Source organism: Vulpes lagopus, chromosome 6 (genome assembly GCF_018345385.1).
Source record: "Vulpes lagopus strain Blue_001 chromosome 6, ASM1834538v1, whole genome shotgun sequence".
In the NCBI taxonomy this organism is placed as follows: domain Eukaryota; kingdom Metazoa; phylum Chordata; class Mammalia; order Carnivora; family Canidae; genus Vulpes; species Vulpes lagopus.
In genome coordinates this window covers 65,736,273-65,755,322 of record NC_054829.1, presented here as the reverse complement: position 1 = coordinate 65,755,322, position 19,050 = coordinate 65,736,273, and the positions used below count along the sequence as shown (strand labels likewise).

The following is a 19,050-nucleotide window of genomic DNA, read 5'->3' as shown; positions in this document are numbered from 1 at the left end:
ACTTAACCACCCAGGTGCCCCTATTTGTAACTTTCTCAGGAGCCTCCATACTGTTTTCTAGAGTGGTTGCACCAGGTTTCATTCCCACAAACAGTGCAAAAGTATTCCCTTTTCTCCACATCCTCATCAACATTTGTTGTTTCCTGCCTTGTTAATTTTCCCCATTCTCACTGGTGTGAGGTGGTATCTCATTGTGGTTTTGATTTGTATTTCCCTGATGATGAGTGATATTAAGCATTTCTTTTCATATGTCTGTTAGCCATTTGGAAGTCTTTTTTGGAAAAGAATCTATTTCTGTCTTCTGCCCTTTTCTTAACTGGATTATTTGGTTTTTAGGTTTTGAGTCTGATAAGCTCTTTATAGGTTTTGGTTACTAGCCCTTTATCTGATATGTTATTTGCAAATATCTTCTCCCATTCCATCAATTGCCTTTTAGTTTTATTGATTGTTTCCTTTGCTGTGTAGAAGTTGTTGATCTTGATGAGGTCCAAATAGTTAATTTTTGCTTCTGTTCCCCTTGACTTCAGAGATGTGTCTAGTAAGAAGTTGCCTGGGTTGAGGTCAAAGAGGTCACTGCTTGTGGTCTCCTCTAGGATTTTGATGTTTTCCTGACTCATATTTAGGTCTTCCGTCAACTTTGAATTTATTTTTGTGGATAGTGTAAGGAAATGGTCCAGTTTCATTCCTCCACTTGTGACTGTCCAATTTTCCCAACATTTGTTGAAAATACTGTCTTCTTTCTATTGGATATTCTTTCCTGCTTTGTTGAAGATTAGTTGGCCATACAGTCATGGGTCCATTTCCGGGTTCTCTATTCTATTCCATTGATCTATGTGTCTGTTTTTGTGCCAGTAACATATTGTCATGATGGTTACAAGTTTGTAATACAATTTGACAGCTGGAATTGTGATGCCTCCCACTTTGCTTTTCTTTTTCAACATTACTTTGGCTATTCAGACTCTTCTGTGGTTCCATACCAATTTTAGGATGGTTTGTTCTAGTTCTGTGAAAAACGCTGGTGTTATTTTCATCAAGATTGCACTGAATGTGTAGATTGCTTTGGGTAGTACAGACATTTTAACAATATTTTTTTCCAATCCAAAAACATAATTTTTTTTCCATTTCTTTGTGTCCTCTTCAATTTATTTCATAAGTGTTCTACAGTTTTCAGAGTACAGATCTTTTACCTCTTTGGTTAGGCTTATTCCTAGGTATCTTATGGTTTTTGGGGTGATTGTAAATGGGATTGATTCCTTTACTTCTCTTGCTGTTGCTTCATTGTTGGTATATAGAAATGCAGCAGATTTCTGTATGTTGATTTTATATCCTGTGGCATTGCTGAATTCCTGTATCAGTTCTAGCAATTTTCTGGTGGAGTCTTTTTGTTTTTTTTACATAAAGTGTCATGTCATCTGTAAAGAGTGAAAGTTTGACTTCCTTGACAGTTTGGATATCTTTTATTTCTTTTTGTTCTCTGATTGCTGAGGCTAGTACTTCTAGCACTATGTTGAAGAAGAGTGGTGAGAATGGACATCCCTATTGTGTTCCTGACCTTAGGCGGAAGCTGTCAGTTTTTCCCCACTGAGGATGATATTCACTGTGGGTCTTTCATATATGGCCTTTATGATGTTGTGGTATGTTTCTTCTATCCTTTATTGAGGGTTTTTTTTATCAGGAAAGGATGCTATATTTTGTCAAATGCTTTTCCTGCATGTCTTGAGAGGATCATATGGCTTTTATCCATTCTTTTATTAAGACAGTGTATCATGTTGATTGATTTGTGGATATTGAATCACCCCTGCAGCCTAAGAATAAATCCCACTTGATCATGGTAATCAACCCTTTTAATGTACTCTTGGATTCAATTACCTTGTTTCTTGTTGAGAATTTTTGCACCCATGTGCATCAAGGATATTGGTCTGTAATACTCCTTTTTAGTGAAGTCTTTGTCTGCTGTTGGGATTAAAGTAATACTGGCCTCATTGATGAGTTTGGAAATTTTCCTTCCATTTCTACTTTTGGAACAGCTTCAGATGAACAGATATAAATTCTTCTTTAAATGTTTGGTAGAATTCACCTGGGACACCATAAGCCCTGGACTCTGGTTTATTGGGAAATTTTTGACTATTGATTCAAAATCTTTGTGGTTATGGGTCTATTCAAATTTTATATTTCTTCCAGTTTCAGTTTCAATGGTGTCTAGGAATTTGTCCATTCTTCCAGATTGTCCAATTTGTTCACATATAATTGCTCATAATATTCTCTTATAGTTTGTGTTGGTTGTTATCTCTCCTCTTTCATTCATGATTTTGTTTGGCTCCTTTCTCTTTTCTTTTTGATAATTCTGGTATGGACTTTGATCTGACTGTGGTATTAAGTGGAGTCAAAATATATGGTGTGAGTAGGACACTGATATAAGGAAACAACAAGTAAAATGATGGACAGGATGACCTGGTAAGTCTCTGCCTAGACTAAGCTGTAGGATCCCATGGAATGACACTATAATTACATGGAAAGTAATTGTCATATATTTGCCAAGAAATTACATGGTTGACAGTACTCTTTGAAAATTGTTCTGCATTTCTACTGCCAACAGCTATGTTAGCAGAAAATGAAATTAGAAACAACCACAGGAGGTGTTTTCTTCTCATTTAGAAAACTATTTCATTTAGGAAGTAAAATTTAATTTACAAGTAAACATTATAAAACTAAAAATAAAATGGAATGACTTAGAAATGTTTCTAAAAGTTATTATTATTTGGCATAATGTTGGCTTTGTGGGGAAAAAAGTCATTTACTACATGTCAAACTAATCATATATTCTATTTCACAAGTGCCACTACTATAAAGCCATCTTTCCCAGATTATTCCTTACTAACAAATCAATGTTTTAGATTCCAAGAGGCCAAGATAGGTGTTATAACACCTTTCCCAAAATAATATAAAAGCCTTATTTTACAAATTATGAGTTAATACTGTAAAATAAGAGAAGTTTAACTATCTTCAAACTAGCAAATGAGTGGTTTTATGTTCTTGCATTGTGTGGCATAAATAAGGGCCTCTTAGAAACCAAAAGCACTAACTAAAACTGAGACAGCTTACAAATAATCATTTTCCTGTGCCCAGTGGCTCAGTTGATTGAGCGTCTGCCTTTGGCTCAGGTCATGATCACAGGGCCCTGGGATAGAGCACCACATCAGACCACCTGGTCAGTGGGTTGCTTGCTTCTCTCTCTCCCTCTGCTGCTCCCTGTGCTTGTACTCACTCACTCTCTCTCTCTCACTCTCTCTCTCTTAAATAAATAAATAAAATCTTTTTAAAAATAATCATTTTCCCCAAAACTGCTGAAATTGTTAGTTGGCAAAAAATGAGTTATTCATCATACAAATTCAATGTAAATAAAGTGTACTTAAACTAATTTCTTATTAAATATATCTGGTCCCATAGTAAGCTTTAGCACTACTCTAAAGTCTTACCTACAAGACTAAATTTAAAACAAAGAGTTACATTTAAACATCTTCTCAACAACTTATTTCAGGTTATATAATGAACTATTTTCTCTAGGCAGTGCATTTAATTAATATAATAGGTTATCATACTACTTACATATAAACTTACTGCCTTTGTTGGTTAAGTCAAAATATATGTCAACCAAAGTAAGACATTTTGTAGATAGTTAGAAGAAATCAGGTTTTCTTCTCATTTTTTACTTTACATTTCACTTAGGAGGCTAATATTATTGGCAAAGTTAGGATAAAATGCTCTGTACTGTGGTGCAGAAAAGCAGTGTATAAAGTATTATTTGTAGTAGCTAACATATTTAAAAGAAAACAGATATAAAGGGGATTATATGGAGAAAGATTTACCTCCACATACATAACATATCTGAAGGATTACAGAAGAAATTAGTAATACTGATTATTTCTAGGAAGAATTACCAAGTAGTTGGGACATAGGAGTGAGAAAAATATTTAAATTTCATGAAAAATTTTTTATAACTTTTAAAAATTTATCCTGTGTCCATATATTATTTATTCCAAAATAAATTTAAAATAGTAAACAAATAAATGTGGCCTCTCTTTAGTGAAGGGACTACAGAACTGGAATCAAAGTCTCAAATTAGAAGACTATAGGACTATAAAAGAGAAGAAAATCATTCTTTGGGTTACAAGGAAAACTGGTACTCCTCCTTTTGCCAAGTATAATAAAAAACAACACATTTTCTGAGGGTCACAGGCAATTTGAAAATAAAGTCCTTGAAAGAGAATGTCATCTAAGTCCAGAGTCACATGGGATAAAGATGAACATGGGACATAAAGCAAAAGGATGAGTAGCAAATGGTTAACTTAGGAAAAAGAAGAGATTGGGTTCAAGATGGCCACATAGTAAGTTCCTGATCTCACTCCCTCTCATGGATACAAGTATACAACTACATATGGAATTACTTCCTTTGAAAATGTGTAGAAAACTAGATGAACACAGTCTCTACAACAAAGGACAAAAATGAAAGCACCAAGATGGGTAAGAGAGGCAGAGATACCATCTCATCAAAGTTCTCAACCCCAAGCATGGCAATCTACCAGCAGGAGGGCATCTAAAAATAGGAGAACTTTTCCCTTAGAAGTGAAGGGTTTTCAATCCACATCAGGAACCCTTAAGATACTGCACAAGATAGATGAGCCCTTAACCACTAAACTTTGAGAACCAATAGGAATTATATTCAAGAACCATGGAACTGTAAAGAATGGAGAATCTGCTCTTAAGAGCTCACACAAAAGCTCACTTACCCAGGAACCCAGTCCAAAACAAAAACAATTTAAAATGCCCTACACCATATGTGGAAGAGACTCACTTAACTAATCTTAAAACATCTATGGGAGGTGGGGAGAGGTGGTAGGCAGCAAACTGTTGGGATTTTCTCTGGCAGACACCTGGCAGGTACCATATTTGCAACCTCAATCTACCTTACTAAGACTGGTGTTGGCAAGCACCATTTAGGAACCATTCCTCTAGCCTACTTAAAGAAATGAGCACACCAGCTAAGAAATCCACCCATACCCACAGTGCCACAACCCCTTATAGCTGACACTAGCAACAGTACAGGCCACCTTCATGGGCCAGTGCAGCAATGCATCACAGCTGGGCTAGGCATAAGTCCTGCCTACCCCTATACTTCAGCACATCTCAGCCAGCCTAGTACAGCCCCACCGACTCCTGCACCATAGTGTAGCTGCATAATACAGGAGGACCAACACCAGTCCTGCCCATTCCTGTATCACAGACATGGCCCCACCATAGCAGTCACACAGAAGATACCTCTTAAACACCTAGCTCTGGTAGTCAGATGAAATTGGACTTCTGGGCTCCATGTGACATCTACACAAGGTCACTGCTTCAAGACTGAAGGAGGTAGTTAATTTGCCTAATACATAGAAACAAACAGAACCAAGCAAAATGAGGAGATAAAGGAATATGTCCCAAATAAAAGAACAAAAAGATTTTTAAAAAAAAGACATTAATTAAATGGAAATAATCAATCTACCTGATAGAGTCAAAGAATGATCATAAAGATGCTTACTGAACTTGGAAGATGAACATAGTGAGATCCTCAACAGAGATAGAAAGTTTCAAACAGCAGTTACAGAGCTGAAGAACACAATAACTTAACTAAAAAAATACACCAGAGGGATTCAACAGCAGACCAGATGAAGCTGTTGACTGGATCAGCAAGTTGAAAGACAAAGCAATAGAACTCATCCAGACAGAGCAACAGAAAGAAAAGAGAATTTAAAACAAATAAACAAAAAAAAACCTTGAAAGACCTTTGGGAAAACATCAAGCAGAGTAACATTTGCATAATAGGGATTCCCTGGAAGAAGAAGAAGAAAGAGAAGAAGAAGAAGAAGAAGAAGAAGAAGAAGAAGAAGAAGAAGAAGAAGAAGAGAGAAGAAGGAGGAGGAGGAGGAGGAGGAGGGGAGAAAAAGGCCAGAAAATGTACCTGAAGACACAATGGAAAAAAACATCCCTTATCTGGAAAGGAAACAGACAAATAAGTCCAGGAATCCCAGAGAGTTCCAAATAAGATGAACCCAAAGAAATCTGCACCAAAAGACAATATAATTAAAGTAATAAAAATTAAAAGTAGCAAAAGAAAAACAATTTATCACATTCAAGGGAAAACCCATAAAGCTACAGGCAGGTTGTTTTTCTCAGCCAAAATTTTGCAAACCAGTAGAGAGTGTCATGACATACCCAAATTGATGAAAGGAAAAATCCAACAAAGAATTCTCTGTAAGACAAGGTTATCATTTAGAATTAAAGAAGACACTGAAAGTTTTCCAGATAAGCAAAAGCTAAAGGAGCTCTTTACCACTAAACTGTCCCTACAAAAAAAAAAATGTTAAAGACACTTCTCTAAGCTGAAAAGAAATGGCTCCAATAACAAGAACCATAAAACAAGTAAAAATCTCCCTGAAAAAGGGAAATAGATAGTAAAGTAGTTGATCAATAACTATTAAAGCAAGTATGAAGGTTAAAAGACAAAATAGAAAAGTTAGCTAAAACTACAGTAATTAGTTAAGGGATGCATAAAATAAAAAGGTGAAAATGTGACATCAAAGTCTAAAACATCGTAAGGGGAGAAAAATGTGAAGTTTTGTAATGTATTCAAAATTAAATTGCTATCACTCAAAACAGACTGATATTTACCTAAGAAATTATGTTTGAATCCCACAGTAATTATAAAGCAAAAACTTACAGTAAATTCACACAAAAAATTAGAAGTAATCTAAACATAACACTAAGGAAATCTTATGATTAATTTAGAGTAATAGATTTATCACAATTCCTGCAGACTCTGCGCACTTAGCGATATACATTTGGCAATCTTAAAGTACAGAGTTATGGTGAAAGAAGCATCTCACTAGCTACATGGAGAGAGTGAGAGACAGGATAGAATTATGTGGAAAGGAAGGACATTTTTTAGAATATTTGATATTTAAAAAAACATTAGGTGAAACAAAAAGCAAAGGGAGAATAACTTATTTCAAAGACCTTTATGGTCTCCATATCGCCTTGCAAAGTGTATGAGAACTTGAAATAGAGAATTGAGTTATTTTGAATTTACCCTTTGACATTTAAATTATGCTTCTTTGGTGTAACACCAAGGTCTCAGGAGGTTCTTCCTGTTTGAATTACAAGCCAAAAGTGATTTGTGTGATTATTTTCCCAGTCCTCCCAAGGGTAATACACATCATATTCTATTTTAGATCCATAGGAAAATGAAGCTAATTCATACATAAAAATGGAGGCCTGAGTACATTAACTAGGACTTAATTCCCTCAAGAAATGCCAGTTGAGAGTGCTCTAGAGGGGATCAAAAGTTTTACAGAATAACTTCACAGGTTAAAAGTACAGCCAGGCTTTTGGAATCTGGCATTTCCTGACGAAACAATTAGATTTATCATGTTTAACTAGGCTTATTTCAAAGAGTTATAATGCCATGAAGCAAAAGCTGGCTACTGGGGGCTCACCTGGGAGAAGACTGTTAATAGGATGATTGTGAGCTAGCCAATGTCCTGGGAAGTAAAAAAAAAGAGAGAGAGAGAATAGAGTGTGTGCGCATGTGTGTTTGAGGGGGCTAGCTCCCCCTCAGTCATTTGTTGTTGATTTATATAATTTGGGAAAGGTAGGCTGATACAAATTTGTTAAGTTAAATACAAAAGTGGTTAATAGACAATTATTTTGGAGGTTTTCTTCCTATAGGACAAAAATCATTTGCATTGCTTTTGGACAATATATACACAATTTAACATGAGTATTCACAGTCTGTGCCCTAAAAAATAGTTAATGAACAAATATACATTCCTTAGGGAATTAAATAATCCTCAGGTGGGAGTGTTAGCCCATTCTTCAACATGATCTTGAAAAACATCAGGCTAAAGATGGCCCTCTAGTAGGTCCAAGAATATGAACCAGTCATGACCTTTCCCTGAAACCATATTTATCCCTGTTTGTTTACCTCTAAAAATCAAATTGTCCTTGTTTACAAAAATGAAGAAGGAGGAGGAGAAGGAGAAAAAGAAGAAGCGACCACGATGCGATGATGACAACGGTGGCGGCGGCCCACCTCATGGAGAGCCAGGTAAATGGAAGCATAGTGCCTGAGAGCTGAGAAGGTGGATGGGGCTGACAAGAGGTGCCTGTGAATCCAGTGTCTGGACAGGATGAGATGATCATTGTCATTGGTATCACAAAAGACAAAAGCTACAAAGGATCACCGGCCACTGGCATACCAAGAAGCTACCCCACAAGACCGGGCAGAGGCTGCATAAGGTTGCCTGTATTGGGGCATGGCATTCTACACCATGGCCTTCTCTGTGGTTCAGGCTGGGCAAAAAAGCTACCATCACCACATTGAGATCAACAAGAAGATCTACAAGATTGGCCAGAGCTATCTCATCAAGGATGGCAAAGTAATTAAGAACAATGCTTCCACTGATTATGATATGTCTGATGGGAGCATCAACCCTCTGGGTGGTTTTGTCCACTATAGTGAAGTGATCAATGCCTCTGAAAGGCTGAAAGGCTGTGTGCTGGGAACCAAGAGTCAACAGCTTATTTTCTGCAAGTCCTCACTGGTGCAGACCAAAGGGCAGGCCCAGAAGACTGACCTCAGCTTCACCACTGAGGTCTTCACCACCTCAGCTTCACCACCTCATCAACACCACTTCCAAGTTTGGCTCTGTCTCATTCCAGACTGTGGAGGAGAAGAAACTTTCATGGGACCACTTAAGAAAGACCAAATTGCTAATGTCAGGAACAGACTGTGCAGCTGATGGCATTGCAATAAAAATTATTTTCCAGTGGGAAAACAAAACAAAAAGAAATACATTGCCAATATTTCTTCATTTATAGCTTTTTATTCTCTTCAGAGGGTCTTTAAGATGGAATTTTTTTTAGATTTATGATTTTTTATTAATGATGGCTTTGATTGTGTTATCTCAGAAATCTTTACCTTTCTTTTTTTTTCTTTTTTTTTTAATTTTTATTTATTTATGATAGTCACAGAGAGAGAGAGAGGCAGAGACACAGGCAGAGGGAGAAGCAGGCTCCATGCACCGGGAGCCTGATGTGGGATTCGATCCCCGGTCTCCAGGATCGCGCCCTGGGCCAAAGGCAGGCGCTAAACCGCTGCGCCACCCATGGATCCCTTCACCTTTCTTTTTTAGAAATCTTTACCTTATACAAGATTACAAAGACTTTCTCCTATGATTTTCTGTAGAACTTTTATAACATTAGGTTTTATATTTATGCCCATGATCTCTTTTGAGCTACTTTTTACACATAATACACACGATTACATATCAATCAAAGGTGGGGGCAGGGGATTGTGTGCAATTTTCCCATAATACTTATTTTTTACTGTCGTCATCTCCCCACAGAATTGTTTTTCACCTTTGTCAAAAATCAACTATAAATGTTTGCATAGGTCTCTTTTTGAACTGTATTCTGTTCCATTGATGCATCCTTCTATATTACCATACTGCTCTATTACTGAGCTATATAATAGTCTTCAAATTGAGTAGTACCTCTTGTTCTTTGTTATCTCTTTGTAGCATCTGTTCTTTGCTTCCATTTCTCTATTTTTTTGACAATTTTTGGATTGTCTATTTTTAATTCCAGTGAAATAAAAGTTAACATGGAGTATTATATTAGTTTCAATGTACAATGTAGTGATTCAATGATTACATACATTACTCAGTGTTGTCTGAGTACTTTTTATGATTCACTTTTTCTCCTTTGTTAGTTAATAATATAAAAACCTTGCAATATATTTCTTCCCAGTTTTTTTTGCTGTTGTTTTCATACATTATTTTTATGTACATTTTATACTAATACATTATTTTATGTGTAAGCAATTATCTTTTTAACAGCATTACTGAGCAATAATTCAGATTCTGTAAGATTCACTCTTTTAAAATATCCAATTCAGTATTTTTAGTATAATCACATAATTGCTCGCCATCACTATAATAGAACTTTAGAATGCTTTAATTCCTCCAAAAGAAACCTATACCCATTAGCTGCCCCATACCTATTCTGAGCCCTAAGCAAGTAATTTTCTGTATCTATGGAGTCACCTCAATATATTTCATATAAATTGAACCATACCATAGTGATGTTTTTTGACTGGACTCTTTCACTTAGTGTATTTTCCAAGTTCATGCATGTTGTAGCATACATCAGGACTTCATTTATCTTTATTGCCAATTGTACTCAATTCCACCTTTCAACTATTATGAAAAATGCTGTGAGGAGCATAAGTCTTCATATGGATGTATTTTTTCCTTTCTCCCAGGAAGAAATGGAACTGTCAGGTAATAAGGTAATTCCATGTTTGCTTTTTTGAGTCTCAAAGTAGCTGCACGATCTTACATTCCCACAAGCAATATAGATTTCAATGTATCCATATCTTTGCCAGGATTTTATTATATGTCCTTTTCATTATTGCCATCCTAGTGGGTATGAAGCTTTCCAGTGTCTATTTTTTCTAATGACTAATGATTTTCAGCATCTTCTCATATGTCTATTGGCCATGTGTATATATATTTTTGGAGAAATGTCTATTCAAACCTTTGCTCATTTTTTAATTGTATTGTCTTTTTATTATTGAACTATAGGAGTTCTTCAGATATTCAGATATTCTAGATTTAAGGCCCTTATTATTTTGAAAAATCAATTTCTAGGGTGCCTAGGTAGCTCAGTCAGTTAAGTGTTTTATTCTTGATTTTGGCTCAGGTCATGATCTCAGGGTTCTGAGAGTGAGCCCTGCACTGGGATCCATGCTGAGCTTGGAGCCTGCTTAAGATTCTCTCTCTCCCTCTCTCTCTGCCCCTGCTCCTTCCCTCTCTTTAAAAATAATCAATTTCTGTTAAAAATAAATAAATGAAAGTTGCACTTTTGATAAGGATTACACTGAATCTGCAGTTCAGTTTGGGAGTATTGCTATCCAAACAGTAAGTCTTTCACTGAATAAATGTGAAGTGTCTTATGATTTATTGAGATCTTTAGTTTCTGAAAATGATGTTATATAACTTTCAGTGTACAAATTTTGTAATTCTTTGGTTTTATTTATTTTATTCTTTTGATGTTATTATCCATGAAATTGTTTTAATTTTATTTTCAGAACTTTTACTGCTATTTTATGCAAATATAATAGATTTTTGTGTATTGATGTCTATTCTACAGCTTTGCTAACCTTGTTTATTAGCTCCAATAGTGTGCATTCAGGTGCGCATATTCCTTAGGATATTCTATATACAAAACCATGTCATCTTCAGCAAAGATAGTCTTACTTCTTCCTTCATCATCTGCATAGCTTTTCTTTATCCTGCCTAATATAAGTGTAACATTTGTTGTGGACTTCTTGTAGATGGCCTATTTTTGTATATTGGTAAGGAAAGTCTCTTCTATTTATAGTTTATTGGGTAGTTCTTTTGTTTTGTTTGAGAGAGAGAGAGAGAAAGACAATGAGCAGGATTGGAGAGGCGCAGCAGAAAGAGTCCCAAGCAGACTCTGCATTGAGCAGAGAGCCCAATGCAGGGCTCAATGCCATGACCCTGAGATCACAACCTGAGCCAAAACCAAGAGTCAAATGCTCAATCAGCTGAGCCACCCAGGCGTCCCTTGAGTAGCTTTATCATTAAATTGTATTAGTTATTTCAAATGTTTTCTGCATCTAGTTAGATGATAATATGGGTTTTATCCTTTACTCAATTAATAAGATATATTACATTATTAGTGATTTTCAGATGTTAATCCTAGCATTCCTGAGATCAATTCCACTTAGTCAGAGTGTACAACTCTTTGTATATTACTAGATTCAGTTTGATAGTATTTTGTTGAGAAGTTTTAAGTGTATCTTAATATTCATAAGAAATATTGGCCTGTAAATCTGTGATGTCTTTGCTTTTGGTATACTGGTTAAAATGGTATCATATAACAAGTTAGGAAATCTTCTCTCTTTTTCTATATTTCAGAAGAATATGTGAGCTATAGGTATTAATTCTTCTTTGAATGTTTGGTAGAATTCACCAATCAAGTTATCTGGGCCTAGACTTTCCTTTTTCAAAAATATTTTATTTATTTATTTATTTATTTGAGAGAGAGCACAAAAGAGAGAATGAGCAAGGGGGAGGGGCAGAGAGAGAGAGAGAGAAGCACACTTCCTGCTGAGCAAGAAACCCGATGCTGGACTCAACCCCAGGATGCTAGAATCATGACCTGGCTGAAGGCAGACTCTTAAGTGACTGAACTACCTAAGTTCCCAAAGGGTCTGGAATTTTCTTTGTGGGAAGCTTTTAAATTATAATGCTGGTCTATTCAACTATGTTAGGTCTTTTCATATTTTCAATGAAGGGAAGAATAGGTAATAAATATGCAATTATGTGGTCTTTAAAAATTATCTACAGGGCAGCCCCGGTGGCGCAGCGGTTTGGCGCCGCCTGCAGCCTGGGGTATGATCCTGGAGACCTGGGATTGAGTCCCATATCAGGCTCCCTGTGTGGAGCCTGCTTCTCCCTCTGCCTGTGTCTCTGCCTCTCTCTCTCTGTGTCTATGACTAAATAAATAAAATCTTTAAAAAAAAATTATCTACATAATTCCCTCTTTAAAAAGATATTTTATTTTTTATTGTTTTATTTAAATTCAATTTAATTAGCCTATATTATTATTAGTTTCAGAGGTATAATTCAGTGATTCATCACTTTCATACAACACCAAGTGCTCAATAACTTCAAGTGCCCTCCTTAATGCCCATCATCCAGTTATTTCATCCCCCCACTCACCTCCCCTTCAACAACCCTGTTTGTTCCCTGTAATTAAGTCACTTATGATTTGTCTCCCTCTCTGTTTTTATATTATTTTCCTCTCCTTTTCCTATGTTCATCTATTTTGTTCCTTAAATTCCACATATGGGTGAAATCTTACGGGACTTGTCTTTTTCTGACTTATTTTGTTTAGCATAATACCCTTAGTTCCATCCACATTGTTGCAAATAGCAAGATTCCATTCTTTTTGATGGCTGGGTAATATTCCATTGTATATACATACCATACTTTCTTTGTCCATTCATCTGTCAATGGACATCTGGGCTCTTTCCATATTTTGGCTATTGTGGACATTGCTGTTATAAACATTGGAGTGCATGTGCCCCTTTGAATCACTATGTCTGCATCCTTTGTATAAATACCTAGTAATGCAACTGTTAGGTGGTAGGGTAGCTCTATTTCTAACTTTTTTGAGGAATCTCCATACTGTTTTCCAGAGTGGCTGCACCAGGTTGCATTCCCACCAACAGTATAAGAGGGGTTCTCCTTTAGCTACATCCTCACTAACAACTGTATATTTTCCTGTGTTGTAAATTGTAGCCATTCTGACCAGTGTGTGGTGGTACTCATTGTGATTTTGATTTGTATTTCCCTAGTGCTCAGTGATGCTGAGCATTTTTTCATGTGTCTGTGGCCATTTGTATGCCTTCTTTGGAGAAATGTCTGTTCATGTCTTCTGCCCATTTCTTAACTAGACTTTTTGTTTTTTGCATGTTGAATTTGCTAAGTTCTTTTAGATTTTGGATACTAGCCCTTTATTTGATAAGACATTTGCAAATATCTTCTCCCATTCTATAGGTTACCTTTTAGTTTTGGTGATTATTTGCTGTGCAGAAGTTGTTTATCTTGATGAAGTCCCAATAATTCATGTTTTGCTTTTGTTTCCCTTGCTTTTGGAAATATGTCATTGCTTTCTGAGATCCATTGCTTTGATGAAAAGTTGGCTGTTAATCTTATTGTGATTTTTTTTTTTCTTATTGCATGATGCGTCATTTGTCTCTTGCAGCTTTCAAGATATTTTATTTTTGTCTTTCCACATTTTGACTATCATGTGTCTGGATATGGATTTTTTTGCATCATTTTCTCCGGTGGGTACGTTATGATTTTCATTACATTTGCATAATTTTCAGCCATTATTTCTTCAAATATTTTTTATGTCTCCTTGCTCTTCTGGTATTCCACATATATGTTGACGCACTTAATGATGTCCCACACTTGTCTGAATCTGTTAATAATTTTGATTTTTTTCTTTTCTGTTATTCACACTGCTCTATCTTGGTCTATATCCATACTTATTAATTTTTCTTGTGCTTCATCAAATTTACTGGAGCTCACCAAGTGATTTTTTTCATTGCTATTATTCAGATTTTCAACTCAAAAATTCATTGATTGTTGGGAATTTTAGATAATACATTGTAGTACCAATTCCAGACACTAATTTGTTCCCCACAGGAGATTGTTTTTGTGAGCCTTGTGATTTATTTGTTAAACAAATTTATTTATTATAACAAATTTTTTAAATAAAAACTAATTCTGCAAAGCCTATTGTGCATGTCTGGTATGTCTACTCAGAAAGTCTTATCTGGCTACCTACTGGTCACCAATGGATCAGCATAAGCCTCTTACTGGTCAATATTTGTGCATAAGCCATTTTAGCCAGTTCTATTTTTTCTCTTTACCACTGGAAATATATGTGGCTTGGAGCCTGCTATCACAGTACAGATAGTGTACATTTTTTTGCCTCACGTTCAAGCAGATATTAATACCTCAGAGATTCCCTGTCTATCACTCCTCAAAGAGCACAGCCTTAGACATGCATCAGCCTTCCTGATTGCCAAGAATGATTCTGATATTATTTTAAAACCTGAATTACGGGATCCCTGGGTGGTGCAGCGGTTTAGTGCCTGCCTTTGGCCCGGGGTGCAATCCTGGAGACCCGGGATCGAGTCCCACGTCGAGCTCCCGGTGCATGGAGCCTGCTTCTCCCTCTGCCTGTGTCTCTGCCTCTCTCTCTCTCTCTCTCTCTCTCTGTGACTATCATAAATAAATTAAAAAAAATTAAAACCTGAATTACTAAGAATTCCCCTTGGGTCAGAGAAGCCTATTGTGTAGTAAGTAGTTGGTCAGAAGTTGGGCTAAAGCTATTTGGGACAGTGATGTTCCTATCCTAATTTGATGGATTGGTTTGCAGCTTAAGAATACTCTCAAATCTACCTTCAAATCCTTCTCTTGTTTGAGCACAGTTTAACACATGCCCACATCAGAGTTCACTGGGATCCCAGAAAGACTCTTGTCTGTTTTTGGTTCAATCTATTATCACACAGAATACAACATGACAGGGAAGCAGGTTTCTTGAATCTTAATTTGCCTTTTCATAATATTAAAAAATATCCATAATTGTTCCTCCTTTAAGTATTGTCTGTGTGACTTTCCTGCTTCTGAAAATTCTTAGTGCTGTTGACTGTTCTCAAGACACACTTTAAAGTCCTTGAAAAGTGCTTACTAATTCCATTTCTGGTTACATATCCAAAACAATTCAAAGCAGAGTCTTAAAAAGGTATGTGTATACCCATATTTGTGGCAGCATTTTTCACATTAGCTGAGAGGTGAAAGCAAGGATACATTATATAGATGAGTGGCTAAACAGAATGTGGTATACACATGCTAGGGAATATTATTCAGCCTTAAAAAGGAAAAGAATTATGAGGCATGCTGCAGCATATGTGACCTTGGAAAACATTATGCAAAGTAAAATAAGTCAGTCACAAAAAGACAAATACTGCATGATACGACTGATAGGAGGTATCTAGTCAAATTCAGAAAAACAGAAGTAGAACAGAGTCTGCCAGGAGTTGGAGATAGATGGGAAATGGGGAATTGTTTAATAAGTACAGTTCAGTTTCAGTTTTGCATGATGAAAAAGTTCTGGAAATTGTTATAGAACAATGTGAATATATTTGACACTGCTCAATTATATACTAAAAAATGGTTAAGATGATAAGTTTATGGTGTGTGTGTTTTACCACAATTAATTTTTGAAGACTTACTATATCCTTCATGATCTTATCCAGTTCCTCTGTCCAGCTTCACTTCTAGCCTTCTCTGGAAGAATTCCCTGAACCCTATATGCTAGCACTCATCAGTTACATGCCATTTAGCAAACTCTCCTTGCTCTCTGCCCTAACTCCCTATAGATAACTTTGATTTTTGACTTGGCAAGTATACTTTTACTTTAATCTGCTTTAGAAACTAATTTCTTTTCATTTTTAAAAAAATTTAGTTCCAGTTAGTTAACATACAGTGTTATATTAGTTTCAGGTGTACAATATAGTGATTCAACAATTCCATGCATCACTCAGTGTTCATCATGACAAGTGCACTCCTTAATCCCCATCACCTATTTCATTCATCAACAACTTTCACATGCCATTCAACTCACCCATTAAACTGTATAATTCAATGAGCTTTGATATAATCACAGATAAGTGTAACTATCATCATAGTCAATTTCAGAACATTTTCATCACCCCAAAGTGAAACCCCCTAACTTTTAGTTATCACTCTCAATCTCGTAATGCTCCAAACCCAGTTCTAGTCAACCACTATTCCACTTTCTGTCTCTATATATCTACTTATTCTTGATATTTTACATAAGTAGAGTCATGTAAGATATATATTTGGTTACTGGCTTCCTGTTGTATGTCCATATCATGGAATGTTTAGCCACAAAAAGGAATGAAGCATTGATACATTAAGACTCTTTCCTTAAAAAACATTCCTTGACAGCCCTGAAATTTGTTTAAATGATCCCCTCCAAATCCTACTTCCCTCTATTTTAATCTTTAATTAGCCAGATGCTCACATTGGACTTGAATCTTTTTTGACAGCTGTAAAATTTTATATAAGTTTATATGAACATACTGTGTTATCAGGTTTTCTTTTTCCTCACAAGAACTCATTAGTTTAAAAACAAACAAATCAAGATTAGTGCTTCTCAATACTGACTGCACAATAAAATGTCCTAGAGAGATCTTAAAAATTCAGTACCTGCACCTCAACTCAGGTCAATTATATCATAATCTCAGGAAGGAGGTCTGGGTACTGAGACATCAGTATTGCTTTAAAATTTCCCAGCTGATCCACAGCCAGGATCAAAAACTAGTAATTTAAACACAAAAAAGACTTAGTCATCTTCTACTACAGTATGTTGTATGTATAAATTAATAGTACTGTACTAAGGGTTGCCTAGGTGGTGGCTCAGTTGGTTAAGTGTCTGCTTTTGGCTCGGGTCCTGAGATTGAGCCTTCTATCAGCCTCACTGTTCCGCATGGAGCCTGCTTCTCCCTCTCCCTCTGCCTGCTGCTCCTCCTGCTTGTGCTCTCTCTCTCTCTCTTTCTGTAAAATAAATAAATAAAATCTTTTTAAAAATAGTACTGTACTGGGATGCCTGGGTGGCTCAGTGGTTGATCATCTGCCTATGGCTCAGGATGTGATCCTGTAGTCCTGGGATTGAGTCCTGCATTGGGCTCCCTGCATGGATCTTGCTTCTCTCTCTGCCTATGTCTCTGTCTCTCTCTCTTTCTGTGTATCTCATGAATAAATAAATAAAATCTTAAAAAAAACAGTACTGTACTAATCAGGTCATGATTTATAGCATTTATTTCCCTATGATGATCTTAAATATTGTGAAATAAAACAATAACACTTTTTATAACGTAGTAAACATACTATGTGCAGAATTGTATAAAACACATCAATTTTTCTAGAAACTTTTAACTTTTTGACCTTAAAGCAGAAATCTCCACCAATATTTAAATACTCACAAATCAAACACTCTGTTGCCCCTCAAAATAGAACACTTGCATGTATCTCATCTATTAGTATTAGTTGTATCTCCTTCTTTTTGTATACCCAATAGAGTTTATACATCACCTTATATGAGAAGTAAGTCAAACTGTATTCTTTAAAAGCCCATAATGCCATTAGCCAGTGGTATCTTTAGCTTTTTTCCTTGAATATTTTATTTTTTATTTTTAAAATAACCTGTATGCCCAATATGGAGCTTGAACTCACAACCCTGAAGTCAAGAGTCATATGCTCTACTGACTGAACCGGCCAAGTACACCATACGTGGTATCTTTGCATTGTTAAAGTTTCTAAAGTTTCTATCAAGTATGGGAATGAATACAGCCTGCATGGAAAAGATCTCCCCTAGTTCTTCCTTTTTTTTTTTTTTTTTTTTTTAGTTCTTCCATGTTTAGAAAGGGAAGCAGGAAGGTAAAATTTTAAAAACTTCTTGGGTGTTTCTGATAGGTTTTACCAGTAGATAGTTTTTTGCCAGGAATATATTTTCAGTTTTATAAACTGACTTGTGTTTCTAATTATGAAATATTTATCTCTCATTCCAAGAAAAACCTTGCTACTGAAAGTCAAATCTCTTGATATAAAACATCTCTGACAAATATAGTTGAAGATTTAAAGTGAAGTAAATGAGTGATTTCTATATACTCCATATATTAAAATACAACAAAATAATATTTTATCCTTACAATAATAGAGACTCCATAGGTTAAGAATTGGTTAACTACCCAGAAGGTGACAAGGAGAAGGAAGAATAACACCCATGTACTCAATTTTGTTAATAAATTTAAAGAAGAAAGATTGAATAGCACAGACAGGAGGATATTTTTAATAGTAACACCTATAAGATTCAATTTTTAAAATGAATGAAGTCAATGACCACACATTAAAATTTTCTTGTAATAAAAAGACTTATTTATGTTCATGGTAGAGATGCTCCTTCTACTTTAAGAAAAAATAAAGTTACCCCCTAATGACATACAGTATAATCTTTAGACCTGGGGCATATTTTGTCAAAAAAATATTTTCCCTTTGATTTAAGATGATAAATATTCACAAAAGCCTAATCTTACTTAGTACTAGATATATGGAGTGCCCCTGGGCATGAACATTGTAATGCTGGAGTCTCCTTCCATCCTTCTTCATTTGCTTTAGTACTTGTTAAAAAAATTGAGTTAATTTACACGGAATTTGTCAATTTGGGGAAAATAAAAACTGAATCTATTCTGTCCGCCTGCCCTTGAAATGTCCTTTATGAAGCCTTCCAGATCATTTCTGATGAAAGGCATCTAATAATGTT

At 35.7% G+C, this 19,050-nt stretch overlaps 1 pseudogene; it reads left to right on the top strand.

Moving 5' to 3' along the window:
* The first annotated feature begins 8,052 nt into the window (after positions 1-8,052).
* On the top strand, positions 8,053-8,837 carry LOC121492575 (annotated as a pseudogene).
* Positions 8,838-19,050: the final 10,213 nt, after the last annotated feature.